General features: G+C 36.2%; 1 pseudogene; it reads right to left on the bottom strand.

Moving 5' to 3' along the window:
• Positions 1-745: 745 nt before the first annotated feature.
• LOC116892783 lies at positions 746-13,938 on the bottom strand (annotated as a pseudogene).
• Between the last annotated feature and the right edge of the window lie 11,151 nt (positions 13,939-25,089).

Here is a 25,089-nt window from a genome sequence, read left to right as displayed (position 1 = left end):
ATCAATGGGTGCATACCAAGTGTATTTTTCTGTGATTGGATTACCTCACTCAGGATGATATTTTCTATGTCATTCCCTCTGCCTCTGTATTTCATGAAGTCATTGTTTTGATTGCTGAGTAGTACTTCATTGTGTAGATATACCACATTTTTTTAATTCATTCCTCTGTTGAAGGGCATATGGCTTATGGCTATTATAAATAAGGCTGCTATGAACATAGTGGATTATGTGTCTTTGTTATATGTTGAAACATCTTTTGGGTCTATGCCTAGGAGAGGTATAGCAGGGTCGTGAGGTAGTGGAAATGTCCAATTTTCTGAGGAACATCCAGACTGATATGCAGAGTGTTTGTACCAGTTTGTAATACAACTGACAATGTAGGAGTGTTCCTCTTTCTCCATATCCTCTCCAGGAGGGCATCGTTTTGATTTTTGAGACATCAATCCATCTTCTAAAATATTCTATCAGCCCATTTTTAAAAGTTAGTCCTCTCTCCTCTATCTTAATAGAAGAACTATTCTAACTACTAGAATGGATCAGGCTTCTATTAGCTCTTTCTGGCAAAGAGAACAAATGTAGAACATTGTACAAGATTACAAGAGACAATGTAGATATCAGCAGACATGATGTTGCTCAGGAAAATCATAAAAGGAAACAATGAAACTCATTCAAAAAACAAAATGGTATGGTAATTAAATCCAATATTTGGTGATTTTAAACCAACTCTTTATGTACCAGTTAAAATTTAGGAAATGTGAGTATGGGAAGATGATTTCTCCCTGATCATTTCAAAAGAATTTCTGTCTGGTCTAAACAGTATTATGTAACATTTGGGAACAAAGATGCAAAGCAGCATCCCTGAACTGGAAGCCAAAATGGAAAAGATCTCAACAGCCACCATGACCTTGCCTTTGGTGCTATGGTAAACAGGGAGGAAAGTGACCCAGACACTGCAGACCACCAGCATGCTGAATGTTATAGACTTGGCTTCATTGAAGGTGCTAGGCAGGTTTCTGGAAAGGAAAGCCAATGTAAAGCTCACAAAGGCCAGGCAGGCCAGGTATCCCAGAACACAGTAAAAAGCAGTGACTGAACCCTTCTTGCAAACAATGATGATGTGACCATGGTCTGATTGAGCATCAATGTCCACAGAAGGAGGAAAAGTTCCTAACCAGACTGCACAGACAAGAAGTTCAAAGAGAGTGCAGATGGGAATGATGTAGTTAGGTACTCGTGAAACAAGAAAATATTTCATCATTCTTTGAGGGGCTGTGATTTTGAATGCCAGAATGACAGTAATTGTTTTGGCTAACACTGTGGAAATAGCAACTGTGAATACAACTCCAAATGTGATTTGCTGTAGGATGCATGTGGACGAGTCTGGAAGGCCAATGAAGAGCAAGGGGCAAAGGAAACAAAAAATGAGGGAGATGAGCAAGATGTAGGTGAGAGTGCTGTTATTGGCTTTAACAATGGGAGTATGGTGGTGCTTCACAAAGATGCCAAGAACTAGAGCTGTGAATGCACAGAAGCCCAAGGCCATTAAAGAAAGTACCATCCCCAGGGGGTCTTCATAAGTGAGAAAGATAAGAGCTTTTTGAATGCAGTGATTCTGCCCTGCATTGGCATATTGGTCCTCTGGGCACAGGATACACATCTCCACATCTAATGGAAAAAATAAGGTATTATTGTGTAGCTTCAGCAATTTTACTATCAGGATATTTCATTTAAGTATATAGAAGAAGTGTTTCAACATGTGAATCTGGTTGCTGAAAATACATTGAAGGTCATTGCTACATAAAACAATTGTTTCCATTTTTAAAGCTTCTTAATATACTTAAAAAACACAAATATTTTTGTGTATTTTTCTATATTGTTGTGATCATTTATCATGGGTCTATACATTTACATGTAAGTGTGTTTACATGTAAAAGTGATAAATGTACTCATGAACATAAGAGCATTTGTGTTTATTTAGGTAAGGTATGAGACTGAGAATGAGAAGTTTATATGAATATAATATTAATGTTTGTAACTGCAAAAATAAGCAAAAATCATTTCTAGTTTTGACCTCTTTTGACAGTAACAACACCACACATTCCTGAGGATTTTTCATAAAAAGTAGTAACCCTACCACTAAAGTCACAAAGCTCTGTAATTCCCACCACTGTGTGTGTAGGAAGTCTGATTACCATTGCACTGAATCATTACATAATTGCAGCAAGGGATAATATGCTTCCGAGGTTTGAATTCTTTTATATAAAGCAATACTTGTACTGACAGTCGTTATCATTAAATTTCTTTCAGGAAATAAGAATTCAGCTTGGTTATGAAGAGAATGTGTTGTTCTTAGAGAGTACTTGACTTTGGTTCCCAGGACCAATGTCAGGTGTATCTAAACAGCCTTGCTGAATTATTGTGTACATTTTATTTCATACATATCAGAAAATTCCAGAAAATAACAAGTAGGAGTTGGTTACCTCCTATTACATGCGTTCTGTGGATAAACTAACACCATTATACTTAGCGGGAAAGGATTTAACTGCTAAGCCATATTACAGGCCATAAAATCCTTTAAAGTCTTCCATTTAATTAAGTAGGCTAGCACACCAAAAAAAGGGAATAAATGCATGCCAGGCAATTGTATTCAATTCATCCTGACTAGATAGTCATTTGACAAATATACACTATGTAAGTGCCAATACCATTTGAAAATTGTGGCTAATTCCTTTCAGAACAAAACAATTTTAATGTATGCTATTACAGAAAATATTAACTAGGGACTACTTATACTTGTATTTAAGAGATTACTCCTAATATTTACACATCATGTGCCATAGTGATTCTCAATTTTCGACATTTCAAATATCACTGAGTATGAGAAAAAAGAATGTCCTTTTATTATACAAAATCTCCTATCTCCTGCTTAACAGTTTTTCACAACATTACAAATTATTATTTTCCCTCTTCATGAGTCTTACAGAGGAGTTGGATTTGGTTCCCTCTAGCCACATGCCTATTTCTGTCCTCCATGTGCTTCTGTACTTCATAGTTGTGCATACACTTATGCAAGGGAATGTACACCAAGACAATACAAATAAATCATTAAAAGATTCATGATCTACATATTTTTATAGAGGATAAATCACTAGAACGGGTATTTTCTAGAACACACTAACACATTTTCTTATCAAAACTGTTTGAAGATATTTTATCTACTATAAATTTTCAATGAGCCAAATATATATGACAAGTTAATTTTAATAAGGACTTTTTAAATTATTATACTCCTATAATTATTAACTTAGGAAACTCATATATATATTTTTAACTATTTATTTTAAACTATGTCAGCATTCCCATATGGGTGTAAGATGATAATTAATTTGAAGAACTTATCCCTGCTGGAAATACACACTTGTCTCATTAGAAATTTCATTTTCTGGGCAGGGATTGCAATCAAAACAGCAGGTTGACATTTCCTTCTTCCTGAATTTTCTAAATCCTGGACCACAATCAGCACTGCACACAGAGGTCGGCATCTAAAGAAAAATAGACATATCCTGCTATCAGGACTTTTGATTACCCCTTCAAAAATTATATTATATTACCATGTGATATTAATATGCTTATTTTGTATACAAAGTTACCAGTTTCACTTAGTGCATTGTCTGATTACAAACATCAATATATGACATCAGTATATGGAAAAATAAGGGAAAGTTGAATTGATTCCCATCCACTTGTAATTCAGAAAGAAGAGTTCACAGCATCCTGTTTGCAAATAGTGCAGGTACTGCAAGGTGGTTATGTCATTTAATTCCTGTATCCTTAAAAATAGTACAGGATAAAGGCACAAAGGTCCTAATAAAAAATTATTCCCGTCAGACTAGCCTGTCATCATACCTGTGAAGCACATTTTAAATTGGTAATTGATGTAGGAATGTGCAGGTTATTGGGAGCAGTGTTCCTTGTAGGCAGTGTTACCTTAGAAATCATGCAGAACAAGCCACTATGATGAATTCCATGAGTGACTATGTTTCAGTTGCATTATACAGATCCGTGCCTTGTCCTCCCTTGAGTTTTACCCATGAGCCAATGCAACCTTTTCCTCCTCACTTTGCTTATAGTTAGTGTTAGATAACAGAGAAAAACATAGAAGCAAATTTCAAGTAAATAACATACAAAAATGGGGAATAACAGCTCAAACACCAGATAACCAAAATAACCTCAACTACATTAAGACTAAAACCTAAAACAAACTGAATGGAAAGAGAAAAAGAAATGCATAGGAAGAGTTTTTGTGATGAGGAGTTGCTGACTTTTTGTGTAGTGAACTGAGTGTTTCCTGAAGTGAACAGGCTTTATGCAGCCTGAAAATAGGGTGAAAATTTAGGTTGCTTAAAAGTAATTGAGGTATTTCTTAAATTAGGGTAATCTTGGCATTACAATGAATCTTGTGATGGATGTCCATACGCTGCGTTGGAATTTTGCTGATTTCTCCATGCTGAATTTGCATCCTTTGTTTCATGTAAGTTTGATGTGGCCATCACTGAGTCTATTATTTACATTCTCTGGTCATGTTCTTCAGAAATGTGATTAAGCACTACTCTTCTTGTTGTTTTGTTGTTGTTGTTGTTGTTGTTGTTGTTGTTATTGTTGTTGTTGTTGTTGAAACAGGGTCTCACTGTGTAGTATTTGTAGATCTCAACTTCCTATAGATCTGGGCAGAGTGCTTTTTTTTCTATTTCTGTATTTAATTTTTTCTTACTTATTTTCACAGTTAATAAGGTTTTAAAGACTATTTTGTGGATTAGTTGAGAAAATCCATTTCCTTATGCATATGGTGCTCGTTTCAAATAAAGAAGACTATCCATTTCAGACCTGTTTTAAGTAGATTAAATAGGAAAGGCAGACTAGCCTTGAGTGGAGAGAGTATCCTGATTTTTGATTCAAAGCATGTAGATTAATGACATGTGCCACTAGAAAAACTTGATCTAATTTCTAATTTAATAGAAATTCTTTGATTCTCCTATACACATACAGCAATGCCATCAATATGTTTCCTGAAGAAAAGTTTATTATGGCAACATATATTCTCTTAGTTTGTCAGTTTTTGTTTGTTCTCATTTTTGAAATTCTGGATGCATCTTAGACTTTGTTAAGAGATTTTCTGCATCTTTTTGGCTAATGTAATACTATCCATATCTTTATTTTGCGATGTTTTACACTCAAAGTATACACTTGTGTCAAACCTCGTGGCATAAAGTAAATTTGTCCCACCTGAAGTTGCTTGTATTATAAATACAAGATGGAAACGATGGAGGAGGAGGATGCAGATCCCAATGGGCTATGTCAATTTCATCCAAAATCACTTACTTATTACTAAAAATTATGCATAAATTATAATTTAGTTTTTATTTAAATATTTGATTTTTTCTAATACTTATTTTTCCATCAAGCATTCAAGTAGTATTTATATGTAATTTTGACCTCTTGTGTTCAACTTACTTTTAAATATGATGGAATTCTTTTAATGTCTTTCATAGTGTTCCCTAATTAGTCATGATTTGTTGTAATTGTGTTCCTCTTGAATTTTCTTCTATCTCCTTTTTCATACAGCATAAATACACTGGATTGGCAGTTATGTCTCCAAATGTTTTAAATACATATTTCTTAATTCTCCTCCTTTAAGAATATGCATGGTGTGTTACAATCTAAGTAAAAAGAATTGCATAAGATGGGACACATGTATCTCCCTGAGAAGGGAATATAGAAGAGACAGCGTGGGTGAATGGGTTTGGGGAATGAATTGGACGGCAGTGGAATGAGAACACAAAAAGGAAAAAGAAACAGATGGTTTGGAGAGAGCACTAAGATTGGGGTGGTATCTCTGAGTCAAGCTAGATTTGTAGGTTAATGGAACCTCCCAAAAATCTATGAGGTAGACCCTGTTAGGTCTCTGAGCAAAGCAGGATGTGGAGCCTATGATGGCAATCTCCAATAACTAGGCAAGATTTCCACTGTTGGGATTCAGACAACACCCCATCCACAAAACCTTCAACGTACAATTTACCCTGCATAAACATGGACGGTGAGAAAAACTGTAGCAGAAGATCAGGGGATAGTTAACCAAGGACTGGACCAGCTTGAGAACCTTGCCGTGAGAGAAAGGCCACCACTGATGCTGGTAATAATATTTTGTTACATTTGCAGGCAAGAGCCTAGTATGAACATCTTCAGAGAGAATTTACCCAGAAATTGATGGAAAAGATTGAAAGAAATACCCAAACAATGGGCAGAGTTTGAGGAATCCTGGATAAGAGAGAAAAGAAGGATTGTATAAACCAGAGTGATCAAGGACACAAGAAAACATGTGTAATTAACTTACCTGGGGTGCTAAGGGTTCACAGAGACTGAACCACTTATTGCAAATGATACATGGGACTAACACAGGTCTTCTGGATATATACAACATTTGTGAAACTTAGTCATTACGTGGTAGCAGGTTCTTTGCTTGACTCTGTTGTCAGACTTCAGGAAACTTTATTCCTACTGGGCTGCCTCCCTGTCCTCGTTAGGAGAACATGAAATTATGCTTTGTTATTATACAACATGATATGCCAAACATATTGTTATCTGAGGGGTGAGGGCTCCCCTTTTATGAAGAAGGAAGAATTACTGGATGGAGAGGAGAGGATGGAATGACTAGGAATAGATTAGGAGTGTAAACTAGTGTCCAGATGTAAAGTTAATAAGTGAATAAATTAATTAACTACTTTCATTTTAAAATGAGTGATGCTGGAGGAGCCTGCTGTTATCCAAAGACTGACTTTCTATGACACAAGGTTCTCTCCTGTTGCTATCTCTCCTGTTGCTTTCATATCCTCCTTTTTTTGAACAGCAAATTTTAAGTCAAATATGTCAAGGACTACTTCACTTTGAAAGTTGATTATTTGCTATTTACCTGCTTCTACTTGTCAAATGTCTATATAATTTACTCACCGTTTAGACATAGAGTATTTCCTTCCTTGTATTATCCCCAAAGTTTTTAAAGTGATCTTTTAATCACAAGTCCTTGGTCATTATGATTTTCATTTTTCCTTGTTCTTTAATCTTTGATGTGGTTTGAAGTTCCTTGTGCCTTGTCTTCGACACTTGCCACCCTGCCCTCAACTTGGAGTACTCATTTTGTGAGTCTTTTCACTAAGATATTAATTTGTTTTATTTTGCTTTTCTGTTATATATTTTTGTTTGAAATTCTTTCATTATTTTATACCTCTGGAAGTTCTCTGTCACATGCACAATCAATGTCCTATTATAAAATGTGTTCATGCTTTCAATGTATTCTCCCAGATGGGGTTACAGTCCTCTTTCATTTTTTTTCATGTTCTTATATTCATTCTTTGATTCTTTGATTAGCATAACATTGAATATTCTTTCCCTTAAATTCATGACTGTAAACATTGAAATCATATTTCCCTGAGATTTTCATGATTTTATTTATTCATCTCCATGTTGGGATTATGATATATGTGAATAGAACACTGGTTGCATTTTTAAAAACTTTACAGATTTCTAGTGGATGTGTTTGAAGGCTCAAGTGAGGTTGTTTAGAACACACAGAAGATTATAATACTGTCTTCTAAATGGATATGTAGCTCTGGAACTACACTTTTAGTTCTTACATTTGTTTCACTTTGAATTACATTCTTAATCACATTGAGAAAAACAGCAATTATAAGTTTCACACTGTCTGAGCAACCTGGGAATCACTTCATATCAAGCCTGAAGACACTTGCCCATTGTTTTGTTATTTTTTTCTGGGGCTGGGGGCATGGTGGAATATGACACATTAAAACCAAGCATATCTGAATCCACACCTATAAAATCCTATTATGCATATGAAATATACCATTTTCAAATTTCCACAAAAGGCAAATTTTTATTATTACCAATGTCTCCCCATATTTGAGAAGGAAACTATGCATGCCCTTGTTTGGTGGAATGATTTGTGCAAGTAGGGCCAAAATGTTTCCTTTAGTCATCATTAAATCTTCCAAGATAGGAATCAGGACTACAAACATGGATCAGCTCTCAAGAACAATTGCTACCAGTAAAGAGAACCCAAATTTGATTTCCAGTACCCACTGTGTGGCATGGAGCTCTTGCAAGTAATCTGAGATTCAAATAACTCTTCACTCATCCATATATACCATACATAATGGTGTTACATGCATCTATATAATACATGCAGAACAAATTCCATACCCATATTTTTAAAACTGAAAAAAAACAAAATGTAGCTCATAAAGTATCTAAAAGTGTCATAAAATGTTACTGTATGGTTAGCTAGAGATGTTGGAAATTTAGGACTAGTTGGTCAATGGGCTTAAAAATTACACATTAAAAAACAATGTTGAATTTACTCTATCCTTACAATGAACAAGAGCCTTTAAACATCTTTTGATGAGGTTCATCATAAGAATAAGAATAGTACCAATAGAATATTGCTAACTTTACAGGAAGTAATATGAAACTGTTTTCAAAAACAGTTTAAGTTAATGTTGAAGGAAAGAAACAAGCTCTGATCTGATACAAATACATTACATGCACTATAGAAATCCTAAATAAACTGTTAAACACTCATCTGAAAAAGAATGAAAATACGAAACATAGTTTATGAGGTTAGAAATTGGTCTCTCACATGAACTTCATTTTATCACATTCAAGGAAGGTTGGATGCACACGCTTCACAGTGTAATTTAAATGACTCCAGTTTGGAAAAACCCACCTGTGTACTTCCTCTTGCCCACTCTATCATATCTCCAGATAAATGTAACTGTTGACCATTTATAAAATAGGGACTAAATAGTCCTATTTTCAGTTTAAATTCAAGTCCCTGTGGAAAATTCCAAATGTAGAAAATGTCATATATTTCTTGCTGTTTGTCTCTTTGATTCATATTTATTCTGTCTCCAATAGGATTAGTGAAGTGGATCTTTCTCAAAGAGGAACCCAGCTGAAAGACAGGCAACAAACTATAGAGTATATGTTCTTGCTTAAGGTAAGAAAATGTATCCTTATACCATCTTAAAGGCAACTTTGCTGACAGTATGCAGGTGAAAAATATCTCAGTGAAAGCAAAGAGATAAATAAAATAATGTTTCTGTTATTTTAGTTTTCTAAGTAGAAATTACCACACAACCACAAACATGCATGTGACCAAACATATATTTGCAATATGAAAATACAGCTACATGAAAAGAGAGAGACTCGCACCTGTATAGAGATGCACACATAGCTGGAGCACACAGTTATTTACACAAACATACACATACATGCTCTAATACACATGAATATACAGATAAACACTGAAACAGAATATGCATCAAAATAGTCAAACAGATGCAGAAACACACAATACAAATACCCAGGTGAACACACATAAAACCATATACCCAGGTGAACACACATAAACCCACATGGAAACACATGTTCAGAAGAATATACATAGGTATACATACACATATACTGACACCCACACAGAGTCTGGCATTGTCACACAGACAAATGTATGCTCTCATACAAGAACACACTGGCAAAGCAAAAGCCTTATACATAACTGAAAGAACATTCAAAAAACCACACTAAACATACAGACACATGAAGAAACATGCATGATAAATAAACACAGGAATATATTCTTATACAAAATAAAAAATAGTGAAAGCAATGGAAAAACAGACAATTACATGTTAATGACCATAAACCAACATATATAGGCAAATACACAAAGAAGATAGATAGATAGATAGATAGATAGATAGATAGATAGATAGATAGATAGATAGATAATAGATAGATAGATGCATAGATGGATGGATGGATGGATGGATGGATGGATGGATGGATGGATGGATGGATGAATGGATGGATGGATGCCAAGATCAATGTTTGGACAAATGGACAGATAGACCGACTTGTAGACAGATATACACATAATATAAAGGAACAGATGGACATAAATATAGATATACATACATATATACTGTGAGAAATATACATGCACACACATGAGCACACAGGAATGGAGTAAATTGAATCCTTGCATTATTCTCTGTGTAAATACTCTCATAGCACCAAGTGATATCTCTCACCTACATTGGGAAGAGCATAAATTGAGATCTCTAGTTAAAACAATATCCTACAGTGATTACTACATATGTAACAATTAATGAACAAAGATCCATTATTGAGTGGGTTCATTAGGAAGGACTGATATGTTTTTCAGTATAAAACCTATGTGACACCAATCAGGTAATCAGTAACATATCCAACAATGCTACAGTGACAAATTATGCCGTCTACTAACTTCTTTTTACATTAGAGGTATATACCAACATCTAGATTTATACAATCAGTAGGAAAAATATTCATGAATCAATCTATGTTGGAAAATATTTCCCTAGCACACTTGGTTTGGGCATCAAAAGACTATTAAAGACATTGATAACAGGAATATTAAATAAGAAGCACTACCTTATTGCAGACATAATTTTGTATTTTCCTTTGGCAATGGACGATTATGAATGATTTGCAAATTCATCTCATGAAATGCATGGGCAACAGCATACACAGCATTGTATATGTCAACTTCCCCTTCGGTAAAGGTCATTTTTCAAAAGTATGCCCCATTAGCCATTCAGTGAGTGATTAGATGAACAGTTCTTCAGTGCCTTACATTTAGATGCTGAGACTTCACAGTTAAAAGTACATCATTCCAGCTTTACCAGATTTTCATCTGAGGATGTGACAGGGGTTCAATCTGGACAAAATTTTTTAAAACCAGGAATCTCACCATGGTGGTGTCAAAAGCAAATAACCCATATAAATTGTCTTTCTTACTAAGGTGACATCCACCGTGTGGTGGTAATCCATAATTTCTGTAAAGCCCTAGGACACATTCTAAAACTCACAGCTAAAGTACCACCTGTGTCACCATAAAATAACAACATTTGTAGATGATGTCATGATTTGGTTGTAATACACTTCAGCTCTTGACATGTATAAATCCATATCGACTGGGATCATGCTGACAAAAGCAAAGCAGACTGTATTTCTTTCCATCCCTCTTTTCAAATATGAGAGAAAATGGGTACTTTGATCATTGTCTGAGATGGCCAACCCTATCCAGTTCCAACTGAAATGTATTATAAAGGACACCAGGGCAAGGGCTAGAGATGTATCATCAGAGGACATCTGATATAGATAGGGAAAGTTTTCATGATGATGCAAGGCAGGATGGAAAGGTCCATAAGTCAGAAGAAAGAACTAGAACACAGGAAGCAGCATAAGATACAATGTTTTCCTAAGAACTTATAAACGCATTTTTCAGGAGATTTATAGAAATCCCAGATAGCTATTTTTTTCTTCCCTCATCACTATATCATACAAGAACATATGAAAGCTCCATCAAGCTTCGAAAGAGTAACTATGAACTACATAGATTGACCCAGGCCTAGAAAGATTATGAGGGGTCCAAGTGATGGATTTTATGAATTCCCACCTGTCCCCTAATACACAAGTACACACGTTTACACACAGACACACACTTACCTGCTGATATATATGAAGCATTTGAAGATTGTATAAATAACAGAGTCGTTGCCAGTTTCCTCCTGTAAGTGCCACTACACACAGGAGGGTTATCCTCACAGGAATAATTAGGAGAATTTTATAGTTACCTAAACTATCATAAATGATATTTTTAAATTTTTGATTTCCTCGCTTGGTTGAAATTTCCAATGCTAGAGACATATTTGGCAAGATAAGGGTTCTGTTGATTTCATTTATGGAAGCCAAGACCAGAGCATGCTTGTGGTTTTCAGTGAGTTTTCTGTAAAAATTACAGTGTTTATAAGGACAGCAATTTACAAATAACATTTCCAGTCTATAAAGGACAATCCTGAACTCCATAGTATTGCCCCACCCCTCCCCAACAGTTAAGAATGAGCTGTGTAATGAGTTTGAGATAACAAAAGGGCCAGAGCTCATAAAAACCTTGATATGTTCATGATAGGTCATGTCCAGTAAATGAGATAAACATCATTTTCGTGTTCTCACTGAGTTTTCCAATCTCTTGTTTTTTGATTATTTATTTAAGATTGTAAATAAATGGCGTCAAATACCTGATCAAACAATAAAAGTGGTCACATATTCATTTGAAATCAGTGAAAAATAAGTAAAAAATATATTGGATATGTTTGTGCCATTGAGTTATGTATTTTTTGTGTAAAAGTGAGGTAAAAGTAAAGTCTTCTGTAGCAAAACTTGTCCATAAGTCATTAAAATTCATTTTCATTAGGGGGCAATATATTTATCACAACCCACATAATCATCTTTATCTTAAATGTTCTTTCTAAATCAATTGCAATGGAATAATTCCCTTTTGTGTGTTTATGTTTAGGAAAAGAAGAAATCTCATATCTTTTTCAAAATATTTCAAAACATCTGACTGATAAATATCAAATGCATTTACTTCATTATTAATTTTCACTAGGAGTTAAATATCTGTATTCCAATTAGACATTTTACACCTGTCATGTCCTTTTTGCAAAAACAATTCTTTTTAGAATATTCTTTTTGGATACACAAAAAAGATGTCTTTAAAAATTTCACTAACAGATGACAAAAATTTGAGACTTGTATAAATCAAATACTAAATCCTGTACATTAAACATTAAGAAACATAAAGTATTTGAGTGATCATAGTGTCTTTGTGGTCTAAAGCACTGTGTCTGAAAAAGATGCTCATAATAATATCAAAATACTCAGAGTGTCCACACTGGTAAAATATACAGAAGTATATTTTTGTAAAAGTACTGAAAGAGAGACATAAAGGTAAATATTGAAAGTGTCAGGCTAAATAAACAGAGAGGTAAAAGAAGTCATATACAACTTAAATAATAGCAAAGATGAGCTAGTGGTAACTCCTCTATCCTTATTCTCTAATATTGCCAACAACAATCATATGCCACAGTTATTACCCTGTATAGTAACAAGGAAGTGAATTAGCCACTGCTATTTAGTACATCACTTTTTTTAAAAATGCAAACATTTTATAATCAATACATTCCTTCTGTATTCTAAGAGAGAGGGAAAACTGGAATTTATAAGACCGCAAGCCAGTGAATTTACTTGAACCATACTATGGGTTAACAGATCTTACATCAATTCTGTTGCAGCTTCAATGCGTAAATGGGGACACATGGAAAATTTAGAAAGTAACTGAGTATCTATATGAAAATTCTGCACAGCTAGGTGTGTCTCTCCAACATTGGTGGCCCCAGCACAAACACTAGACGTAGCCCACTGATGGAAAACATCAGTTGACTGTGGGCACGGCATAAAAACATAGGCAAGTCATAAAAATTATCTTTCAATGAGATACTATTGTGCTACTGTGCTATGGAAACTGTCTATGAGAGGGATATGTATGATTGATAATTGAAAGTTGTTTTTACTCAGCTTAAATTCTAGTGAGGCAGGCTGCAGGAAAAAAAAAACGCTGTCAATTTAAAGTAATAATAAAGCTATTAAGTCTGTAATAGAATTTGGAGTTCTTTCTGTTTTGCAGATTAATAACAGAGCACAAAGAGACCCGCTAGGATGACTTTGCTCCTCAAACCAATAGACTCAGGAAATATTCGATCACATCTACATGGAAAATATAAAGCACATTACCTGTATTCAAAGAGGCTTGAAATCCTCTTTCTCCATGACCCTTTGTTGGTAGGAATCAAGAAGATACAGCCTGTTTCTGAGTTTCCATCTTTGTCTCTATTCTGCTATTCTCCAAGAGCAGGTGGGATAATTAAAACAAGCCACATGAAGTGGATTGTTCAAGAGCAAGAAGAATAAAATCAAAGTGAACATAGTTTTCATTCCCTGAGCCTGGGCAGAATGGTTTGTGAAGTGCCACACAGATCAGCAAATCAAACAGACACCCATATATCCCCATGCACTATTATCACTGTGGCCAAGGGAGATGCTACATCTGCATTTCTGTTTCCTCTTTTAGAGCTGTTTCCTCACCCCTGGAGGAATCTTTGATACTATCTCCTGGGGATGTTCATCTGATGTCCACTGTTGATGGGATAAACTTAGTTGATAAATATAGATGAGGGAGTTGTAGCTACATGAATGACATCACACATGTTTTTGGAAATGAAGTTCCCTGGAAAGATTCCATTTTGTGAAATTTGGTCTCAGGACTGCCTCAAATTCTGTTTATGTGAACACTTGAAACAATTATCAGTGGATTTTTTTAGTTGATCCACTTTCAGGAAGGACTCGTAGAGTCTGAGGTCATGGTTACACACTGAACATTGTGTCACAAATCCCATGTCAGGGAAAAGCAGCCTCAGATTTAGAGCATTGTGATCCATTGAGAATATACTATGGGCAACATACAGCATTGCCACATAAAGAATATCTAAACAAAAACTGTGCTTACATTGTCTTGGGAATTAAAACATCATGGCAAATCCAGAAATGTCCTGAAATAATAGTAGATGTTATTTTTGCAAAATATTTAAGAATATCCAGAGACTGTTAAACTTTTTGCGTTCAAATACTACATAAGACCGAGCACCTGTTTCCCCATTATTTTTAAAGAAAAAACTAAGCTTAATATTTGAGTTCTAAAACATGATTTCCCATTTGACCCTCAGTTCTCACAGATGAATACCTCATTTTGACAAGTTTCTTCTACTTTATCATTTATTTTCTCCATTGATTTTGCTAATTTTACATTCTAGTAGTCACCATGAAGAAGTCTTACAATTAGTATTTTAGAAGCAAATAGTAAGTGGCAAGTAAACTTGGTTTAATGAGTAAACTCTTCTTATACAGTTTTCATAGCCAAGTGGGAGAGTATACTGATAATTGTGGTCTGATGCGTGTTTCTGGATATGGGCTGCAGAGAAAGCAGCCCAAATATAGGCAATTCTTTCTTCTATGTTGTGACATGTATTATTTAGCATTTATGATGAGGCAGAGTTTGTTTCATTTCTAGATTTTGTTGTACATTTAAATAACAACATTTTATGTGTGCATGAACCAGAACTCCTGTCCTAGGTAGCAAAGTACAGACTCAGAGAGATGTGAGATGGAGAGATTTTTCATAGGAAGGATCAACATTCATATTTCAGCAGTACAAATAAAATTGTCAAAGTCCACATTCAGCATTGTATTAGTTTCATCTGTGTGAAATAACCATTTCATTTAAATTAATGTGTTTTATTATGACATTCACATGTATATTTAATATGTACTTTGCCAGTTTTTTTCCTATTTGAAACCCATATCTATTGCTGGAATCTTTTCTCATTTCATCCCCCAGTTCAAAAAGCCATTCTCTTACCTTTATGACCTTTTTTTTGTTTTGATTATGAGACAAGGGGTCATATTTTCTTGTGAGTCAAACTGGGTTTCACGGCACCCCATCCTAAAATGGGTTACCCACTCTGCTTCATGTAAAATGTGTGAATATACACACATATACATACGTGCATACATTTATTAACCTTTATATATGAAATCTTCCTTGCCTCTCAAGGATAAAGCTTACATGATCAAGGAAGTTGATATTTTTATTTATTCTTGGGTTCACTTTGCAATATTTTATTGAGTATATTTGTACCAAGGCTGATAAGAGAAGTCAATCTATAAATCTCCATCTTGGTTAGTTCTTTTTATATCTTGAATATCTTGGTGACTGTAGCCTCATAATCTGAACTGGGCAATGTTTCTTCAGTTTCTATTATTTGGGACAATATGGGAATAATAGCATTATAATTTTGAAAGACTATAAGAATTCTGTCAAAAATTTATTTGTTTCAGATTTTGGGGGAGGTGCAGCAGTTGGGAGAATTTTACTGAGTTTTTCTATTTCACTATTAGAGTTCTGTGTAAACTGTTATGCTGACATTCTTCGATTCTAGAAAGTGGTATGTGGTGAGGAAAATATCCATATCTTCCAGATTTCAAACTTCTGGTGTGCTATTAAGTAAGTACTGTGAAATCATTCTTTCTTCTTCCTTTCTTTTTTTATCCTTCTTTTTTTATGAAGAGGTCTTTCTTTCTTTAGCCTTGGATTTACTGGAACTAGTTATGTGAACTAGTTTAACCTCTTGTGGATCTGCCTCCCACATACTGAATTTAAAGGCTTGTGCCACAATCACCCAGTTGACCTTGCCTCTTTCAATGTACACCATTATGCCCACTGAATTTGTTATGCTGTGTAATAATTTTCACTTAATTCTCAAAGTATTTTTTATATCTTTATTTCTGTCTAGAACTATTTTTTATTTGGTAGAGAATTATTCTTTTTCCATGTGTTTGTATTTTTTGCTGTTAGTATTGTTGTTTACATACGGTTGTACTGAATTATTACTAACAGGATGCAGTGAGTTTTTGTTTTCTTTTGCTTTTCAGTTTCCTTGCATGTGTTGTAACTTGCTTTATGTTTGAGTACTTGGTCAATTATGGAGAATTTTTTATGAGAATTTGATAATAATGTTTACTATGTATGATTTTAGGAAAAATATCATAAATACATGTTAGGCCCATTTGGTTTACAAAGATTGGTAACTCCAGTATTTCTTTGTTTAGTTTCTGTCTAGATAATCTGAGTATTAGTGAAAGTTGAGTGTAGTGATAGCTAACCTGTTCTGCTTCTGGTGAGTTGCACTTGCACATCTGCCCAAGGGCAATCTGGATTCTTGAATGAAAGACACACACACACACACACACACACACACACACACACACACACACACACACACACACACCAGTTAATTTTTATATGCCTTTGCTTGCTGGGAACTTCTAATCTGTCCCACAGCTAGCAAACACTCCCCTCTGGCATCCCAGATTTAACACACTTTGAAATCTATATTTCATCTCATTTAGAACCACTTACCCGAATTCTTACATGTCTGGTCCATCTTATACCCCACTCGTGGTGATTCTGCTTCTATGCCTTGCTTCTCTCTTTCAAGCCCAGGAATCCTCAAATGCCCGTCTGTCTGTACTGCCCAGCCATTGGCTGTTGACATCTTATTTACCAATGAAAGGCAACTGGGGGCAGGATTCCTTGGTGTCTTAAGTGCAGACACTATTGTAAGCACTGTTGGTGACCAAAATTAACATTATAATGCCAGCATCATTAAACCAAACCGACTTCAACTGAGTATTAAAGTCCAAAATAATAGTGTGAGAGTATATGTGAAACTGTAGAAGTATTTTTTGCAAACTTGTGTGCCCGACTTCAGAGGACACAGTTGAAAAGGACACATTGTCATACTAGGTTTTTATCCTTTGAAAAGTGTGAAGTATTCTTCCCTATATTTTCAGGTTAGGTCTGGTTTGCAATCTACACTGTTACATATTGGTGTGAATGTACAAATTTTCTTCCTAGGTTCATTTGCTTAGAAAACCTTTTTACAACACATTATCCTGAGGTAATGTGAATTTCTAACAGTGAGGTATGTCCATTGGATGCTTGACAGGATGGATTCTATTTTCATATCCATGATGTCAGTCTGTGTCTTTTTATTATAGAGAAATTAAAACCATTGATATTGAGAGATATTAATGACCAATCATTGTTGATTTCTATTATTTTGTTTTTGTTAATTTTGTTCTTGCTGGAATTTTTGTGTGGTAGGAAATTTTCTACCATCTGGATAGGTGTGGCTTCTTGCAGAATTTTAGCAGATCCTTTGTATCTGGCAAGAATCCATAGTATTTCACCTAAGCTTTGAAGTAGCCTGTTTTACATTTTATACACATTTTAAAATTATTATTGGATATATTTTATTTACATTTCAAATGTTATTCCTTTTCCCAGTATCCTGTCCATAAGCCCTATATCCCTTCCCCTTCCCCCACTTTATAAGAGTGTTTCTCTCTCCATTCACCCCAACATTCCCCAACACTGGGGGTCCAAACTTGGCAAGACCAAAGGGTTTCACCTTCCTTTGGTGCCCAACAAGGAAATACTCTGTTACATATGCAGCTGGAGCAATGGGTCATTCCATGTATAGTCTTTGGGTAGTGGTTTATCCCCTGGGAGCTCTGGTTGGTTGGCATTGTTGTACTTATGGAGTTTCAAGTCCCTTCAACTCTTTCAATCCTTTCTCTAATTTCTCCAACAGGAGTTCTGTTTTCATTTCAATGTTTTGTTGCTAGCATAAGCCTCTATATTTGACATGATCTGCATGTGTCTCTCAGGAAAAGCCTATACACAGATCCTGTCAACATACACTTCTTAGCATCATATCTAGTTTTGGTGACTGTATATAGACCACATGAGCGGCAGGCTCTGAATGACTATTCCTTCCATCTCTGCTTTAAATTTAGCCTCCATATCACCTACTATGAACATTTCTTTTCACCATTTTAAGAAATAGTAAAACATCTGCACTTTGATCATCCTTCTTCTTGAGTTTTATGTAATCTGTGGTATCTTGGGTAATTAGACATTTTCTGTTAATATCCACTTATCAGTTAGTACATTCCATGTGTGTTTTCCTGTGATTGGGTTACCTCACTCAGGATGATATTTTCCAGTTCCAACTATTTGCCTATGAATTTCATGAAGTCATTGTTTTTGATAGCTGAGTATTACTTCATTGTGTAGATGTACCACATTTTCTGTATCTATTCCTCTGTTGAAGGGAATCTTGGATCTTTCCAACTTCTGGCTATTATATATGAGGCTGCTATGACCAAAGTGGAGTAAGTGTCTTTGTTGTATGTTGGAGCATCTTTCCGGTATTCAACCAAGAGTGGTATAGTAGGTTTCTCAGGTTCAAATTTCAGAGAAAACTCCAGAATGATTTCCAGAGTAGTTGTACGAGATTGCAATCCCACCAACAATGGAGGAGTGTTCGTCTTTATCCACATCCTTGCCAGCATCTGTTATCACCTAGATTTTTGATCATAGCCATGGTGACTGGAATAAAGTGGAATCTCAGGGTTGTTTTGATGTGCATTTCCATGACGATTAAGGATGTTGAGCATTTCTTTAGGTACTTATCAGCCATTTGATATTGCTCAGCTGAGAATTCTTTGTTTAGTTCTGTACCTAATCCTTAATAGGGTTATTTGGCTCTCTGGAGATTTACTTCTTGAGTCATTTGTATATTTTGAATATTAGCCCTCTATCAGATGTAGGATAGGTAAAAATCTTTGCCCAGTTTGTTGGTTACCTTTTTGTCATAATGACAATGTCCTTTGCCTTACATAAGCTTTGCAGCTGTATGAGGTAGCATTTGTCAATTCTTGATCTTAGAACATAAGCCATTGGTATTTTGATCAGGAAAATTTCCCCAGTTCCCATGTAATCAACACTCTTTCCCATTTTTTTTCTTTTACTTTAAGTGTATCTTATTTGATGTTGTGGTTCATGATCCACTTGGACTTGAGTTTCATAGAGGATGATAATGCATTGCTTTGCATTCTTCTACATGCTGACTTCCAGTCTCTTGAAAATGCTGTTTTCCCCATTGGATGTTTCAGCTCCTTTGTCAAAGATCAAGTTACCATAGACGTGGGGGTTAATTTTTGTGACTTCAGTTCTATCCACTGAACCATTTGCCTGTCTCTGTAACAACACCATGCAGAGACATTTTATCACTATTGCTTTGTAATACTGCTTAAGGTCAGGGATTGTGATTCTCCCAGAAACTCTCTTGTATAGTTTTGGCTATCCTAGTTTTTTGTTATTCCAAACAACTTCGCAAATTGCTCTTTCTAACTCAGGGAAGAATTGAGCAGGAAATTTGATGGGGACTGCATTGAATCTGTAGATTGATTTTGGGAAAATGGCCATTTTTTTTTCCTGTATTAATCCTGAAAATCCATGAGCGTGGATGGTCTTCCCATCTTCTGAGATCTTCTTCAATTTCTTTCTTCAGAGACTTGAAGTTCTTGTCATACACATGTTTCACTTGCTTGGTTAAAATCACACCAAGGTATTTTACATTATTTGGAACTATTGTGAAGGGTCAGAATTTCTTTTCCAGCCTGTTTATCCTTTGAATAGAGGAAGCCTTCTGATTTGTTTGAATTAATTATATACCCAGGCTCCTTGCTGAAGTTCTTTGTCAGGTTCTCTAGTGGAACTTTTGGGGTCACTTAAGTATACTATCATATCATCTGCAAAGAGTTATATTTGGACCTCTTCTTTCCAAATTATATCCTTTTGAGGTCCTTCATTTCTCAGATTGATTTGGCTAGGACTTTGAGTACCACATTGAATAAGTAGAGAGAGAGTGGGCAGCCCTGTCTAGTCCTTGATTTTAGTGGGATTGCTTCATGTTTCTATCCATTTAGTTTCATGTTAGCTACTGGTTTGCTGTTTATTGCTTTTACTCTGTTTAGGTATGGGCTGTGAATTCCTGTTCTTTCCAGGACTTTTATCATGAAAGGATTTTGAAGTTTGTCAAAGGGTTTCTCAGCCTCTAATGAAATGACCATGTAGTTTTTCACTTTGAATTGATTTATAGAGGGGATTATGTTGATGAATTTCCATATGTTGAACCATCCCTGTATCCCTGGGAAGAAGCCTACTTGATCATGATGGATGATCGTTTTGATGTGTTCTTGGATTCGGTTTATGAGAATTTAATTGAGTATTTTTGTATCAATATTCCTAAGGGAAATGGCCTGAAATTCTCTTTCTTTGTTGGGCCATTGTGTGGTGGTATAAGCAGAATTGTGTCTTCATAGACAGACTTGGGTAGTGCTCTCCCTGTTTTAATTTTGTGTAATAGTTGGGACATTATTCATATGAGGTCTTCTATGAACCCATCTGCTTCTGGGCTTGAAGTATTATTTTTACCCTGAGTCTTACTGATATCTTAATACTCTTTCGAGGATTCCTCAGAGTTTTTGCATATCTTAGTCCAAGTGAGGGGTTTGAGAGTCTAGGAGGTATCCTGTGGCTGAGAATTTCTTAGGTAATGGGTCTTACATGCTAACCCCTAGATCATACAGAAGTTTTGTTTATGAAGGAATTAACTTGCTAATTTTTGTGTAACAATGAAAAGAGGTTCACTGATGCACTCCAGGGTTCTGTCCTTCAGATCCTGCTCACTCTGATGCTGAAAAGCCTATAATTAACAGGCAGTGACTCTCTTTCCTAGAATGATTATTTACAAAAACTCACAAATTACAAGAGTGTCTACAGACATTTCCAAGAAAAAAATGTCTTTGAAGGTATTAATAGCTGACATTTAGGAATGAAGTTGAGGCATGAGGGGAGGTGTTCAATGGTTCAAATGAGGGACGATTGAAGGACAAATGACCAGGTTTGGCCTCCGTTTTCTCCCCCTGACCATTTTGCCAGTAGACCATTTTAGAGTTGAAAGTGAGGAAAGTCCACATCAGAAGGTTTGTTGCAAAGCTAAAAATTATAATGGGAAGTTGGGATAAGGAAAATGGATGGAAAGTTGATGTTCACTTTGTAGCCTACTTCCTTTTCTGGCCACATTTCCCTGAGTATTCCATAGCATAATCTATGTATTCAGTTGGTTTGGATAAAGAAAAGGATATGGAGAAGAAATTGTGGAGAGGAAGACCTGTGCCATATACTGAAGAATTTGAAGTGCATTCCTGATGCTGTTGATTTGATACAGAGCTGAGTATAGGACCACAAAATTGGTTTTTGGAGGAAATGAAGGTGAAGTGAACATCTGCAGTGAATCTTTATGCTTTTTGGCTGGACTGGCCTGTCTGGTCTCAGGGCATTTCTTCTGGAGTTAAAGACCTGATAAAACAATGCATAAGGAGAGAATTTAACAAGTCCAGACTTAACTGATCAACTGGCAACAGGGTCAGGGGGAGATAATGAAGGTCATACATGGTTATTTCTTGGTGAAGTTGGGAGAAGGGTGTGAGGTTGGTTTGGTTGCATTGTTTCAAAAATACAGTTACTTTCACAACAAGCATACCATTTTGAAACACATTAAGCAAAGTACATTTGATGTATGTTCTTTACCACGGCTGAAATATAGCCATAAAATGCAACTTGTAAACTGTTTCAAAAACACAGTCTTTAATTGTTTTATTTCAAATAAAATTTTGATAATTATCAGTTCAGAACTGTTTCCTATTGATACATTTGCTTTGAGCATTGAGAAAACATTTTTGAGAAGTAAAGAAATGACTATTTAAAATATAGAGTACCACTGACCAACCAACACACATGACTAAGTCTCTGTCTACACTGTTGAATCAAGCCTCTACCAGAGACCATGCAGGCAACCAGATAATCAGGAATGCCATTACAAGCCTAACTCTCCTACACTCTCACTTTGTAGGTGCTCATCCAGCTTATCCCTAGGTATCCACATTTGCTTCATAGTATCCAATTCTCCAACAGTGGCATAGACTGACTGTACTAACAGAGACCACCCTGGCCTCCAGAATTACACGTACGCTATCAAAAAATAGACCTCCCAAACTGTCTCTGTGTCCATTTTACAAGTTCTATCTCTTGTCCCTTCCATATCACACTCTGCCAAATCCACAAATCTCTGTGAGAGATTCCCTGCTCTACCTGCAGGAGATTTCAGGCTATCAGAGAGAATATGGAGCACACCCAAAGTCCAGGCAGGAAGACTGCCCATGTTCTTACTCCACTTTCTCAGTGCTCCCACCATCACATCTACAACCAAACACCTCCATTTCTGTGTCAGCATTTACAAGTTTTGAACTTGGGTGAAGAACCTATGCTGTACAAGAGGTCATGCCAGTCCCAAGATTTCTGGCCTCCAACTAGAGTGGTGATCAGCTAAACTACAAGAATCCACATCATTCAGATGTCCAGAAAGAAAAGAGAATGGAAAGAACAAAACACCCACAAAAATTTAACTCAAAAGTGGTACCTACACCTATAATAACCACAACCCAAATGCCTTGAAACAAGTGTAAAAAAAATAAAAAACTTCAAAATTATTCAACGCAAAATGTCTTGGCCTAAAACCACGTGCATAGCACAAGCTCTTCATATTATATCACATTAGAAGAACAAAGAAGGTATTGAAACCAATTTTTTAAAGAAAATGAATGATATCCCCAAAGGAAGAACATCAATAACTTAAAGAAACCTGCCTCCAAGGGGTTGGGGATTTAGCTCAGTGATAGAGCACTTGCCTAGCAAGCGAAAGGCCCTGGGTTCGGTCCCCAGCTCCGAAAAAAAGAAAAGAAAACAAAAAAAAAAAAACCTGCCTCCATCTGGGCTCAGAACTGGGGCTGTCCCACAGCCCTTAGATCCAACACTGCCCACAGAGAGCTTGTCTTCCAGGAGCACTCTCACCCCTAAGGACACAGCCTGCAAGTAGGAGTACACTTTCTCTCTACAGACTATTCAAAGAAAGACACAGCAGGAGTAGGCAGGGCCCAGGAACCACAAAGCAGACTGGGAAAAGACCCATCCTTTCTCCATCTGAGCCCAGAGCTGAGGCTGGCCCACAATACTTCAGACACAAATCCTGCCCACAGAGAGCTGGTCTGCCAAGAGTGGTCTCTCTCCTAAACCCAAAACTGGATCCCCACTTTTGCTCCAGTGACTGTCAAAAAAGAGACCACCAGGACAACTCAGGACTCAGGAGGCATAGGAGTCAAGTCAGAGACAGCAAGACCACCTAACACCAGAGATAACCAGATGATAAAAGGCAATGTCAATACCCTAAGCAGCCGAAACCAAGATGACTTGGCATCATCAGAACCCAGTTCCCACACCACAGCAAACCCTTGATAACCCAACAGCCTATAAAAACAAGATTTTGACTTAAAATCTAAACTCATGATGTGGTTTGAGAACTTTAAAAAGGATATAAATTACTCCTTTAAAGAAATGCACAGCAGACATCTTTAGACTGAAAAACAGAATGCCCATGTCTGCCCACATCTGCCCTCATCCCTGGTTCAAGGGAAAAGGGCAGAGTGCCTCTGGACACAGGGAGAAAGGAACAGTCAACTGCCTGTACCTGCAGTTCTGGTCTGCACCCAGAACTGAACTGAACCAGACAAAGAGCTCCCATAACCCAAAACCCGTGGAGAAGATAGCTCGACCCTCAGAAGTGTGGATACTCCTGAGAAGTCAGAGGAGACTACCCTCTGCCACATTGCAGACACAAGACGGAATAATCTATTGATAACTGTGCCACCTGGGTGCAAGGAACTAGGAGCAATCATGGGCATGACCCTTCTGATTCCTGCCTGTGCCCAGAGCTGAAAGATAGTCACCAGGATTGCATGCACACCTGAAATCAGAGAACGTGTACTCAGAAAAGACTGAAAGAAAACAGGAAAACAGTTCTAAAGGAATGCTGACACAGAGGCCTACAGGAGAGTGTCAATGCACTGTCAGAAACAGCAAGACAAGCAAACACTAGAGACAACCCAATGGCTAGAGGCAAGCATCGGGACCTAAGCAACAGAAACCAAGACTACTTGGAATCATCAGAGACCAGTTCTCCCACCAAAGAAAATACTGGATATCCAAACATATCGGAAAAGCTAGATTTCGACTTAAAATCACATTTTATGATAATGTTGGGGACTTTAAGAAGAGCATAAAGAACTCCCTTGGAGAAATGCAGGACAACACAAGTAAACAAGTAGAACCCCTTAGAGAGGAAACACAGAAACCACTGAAAGAATTACAGGAAAACACAACTAAACCAGTAAAGGAATTGTACAAAACTGTTCAGGATTTAAAAATGGAAATAGAAACAATAAAGAAAGCACAAAGCAAAACAATCCTGGATATAGAAAACCTAAGGAAGAGACAAGGAGTCATAGATACAAGCATCACCAACAGAATACAAGAGATAGAAGAGATAATTCCAGGGGCAGAAGGTACCATAGAAAATATTAACTCAACTGTCAAAGATAATATAAAAACTCAAAAAGCTCCTAACCCAAAACATACAGGAAATCCAGGACACAATGAGAAGATCAAACCTAATAGGATAATAGATATAGAAGAAAGTGAAGACTCCCCCCCAA

Source organism: Rattus rattus, chromosome 2 (genome assembly GCF_011064425.1).
Source record: "Rattus rattus isolate New Zealand chromosome 2, Rrattus_CSIRO_v1, whole genome shotgun sequence".
Classification (NCBI taxonomy): domain Eukaryota; kingdom Metazoa; phylum Chordata; class Mammalia; order Rodentia; family Muridae; genus Rattus; species Rattus rattus.
This window is presented reverse-complemented; position numbering and strand designations above follow the sequence as displayed.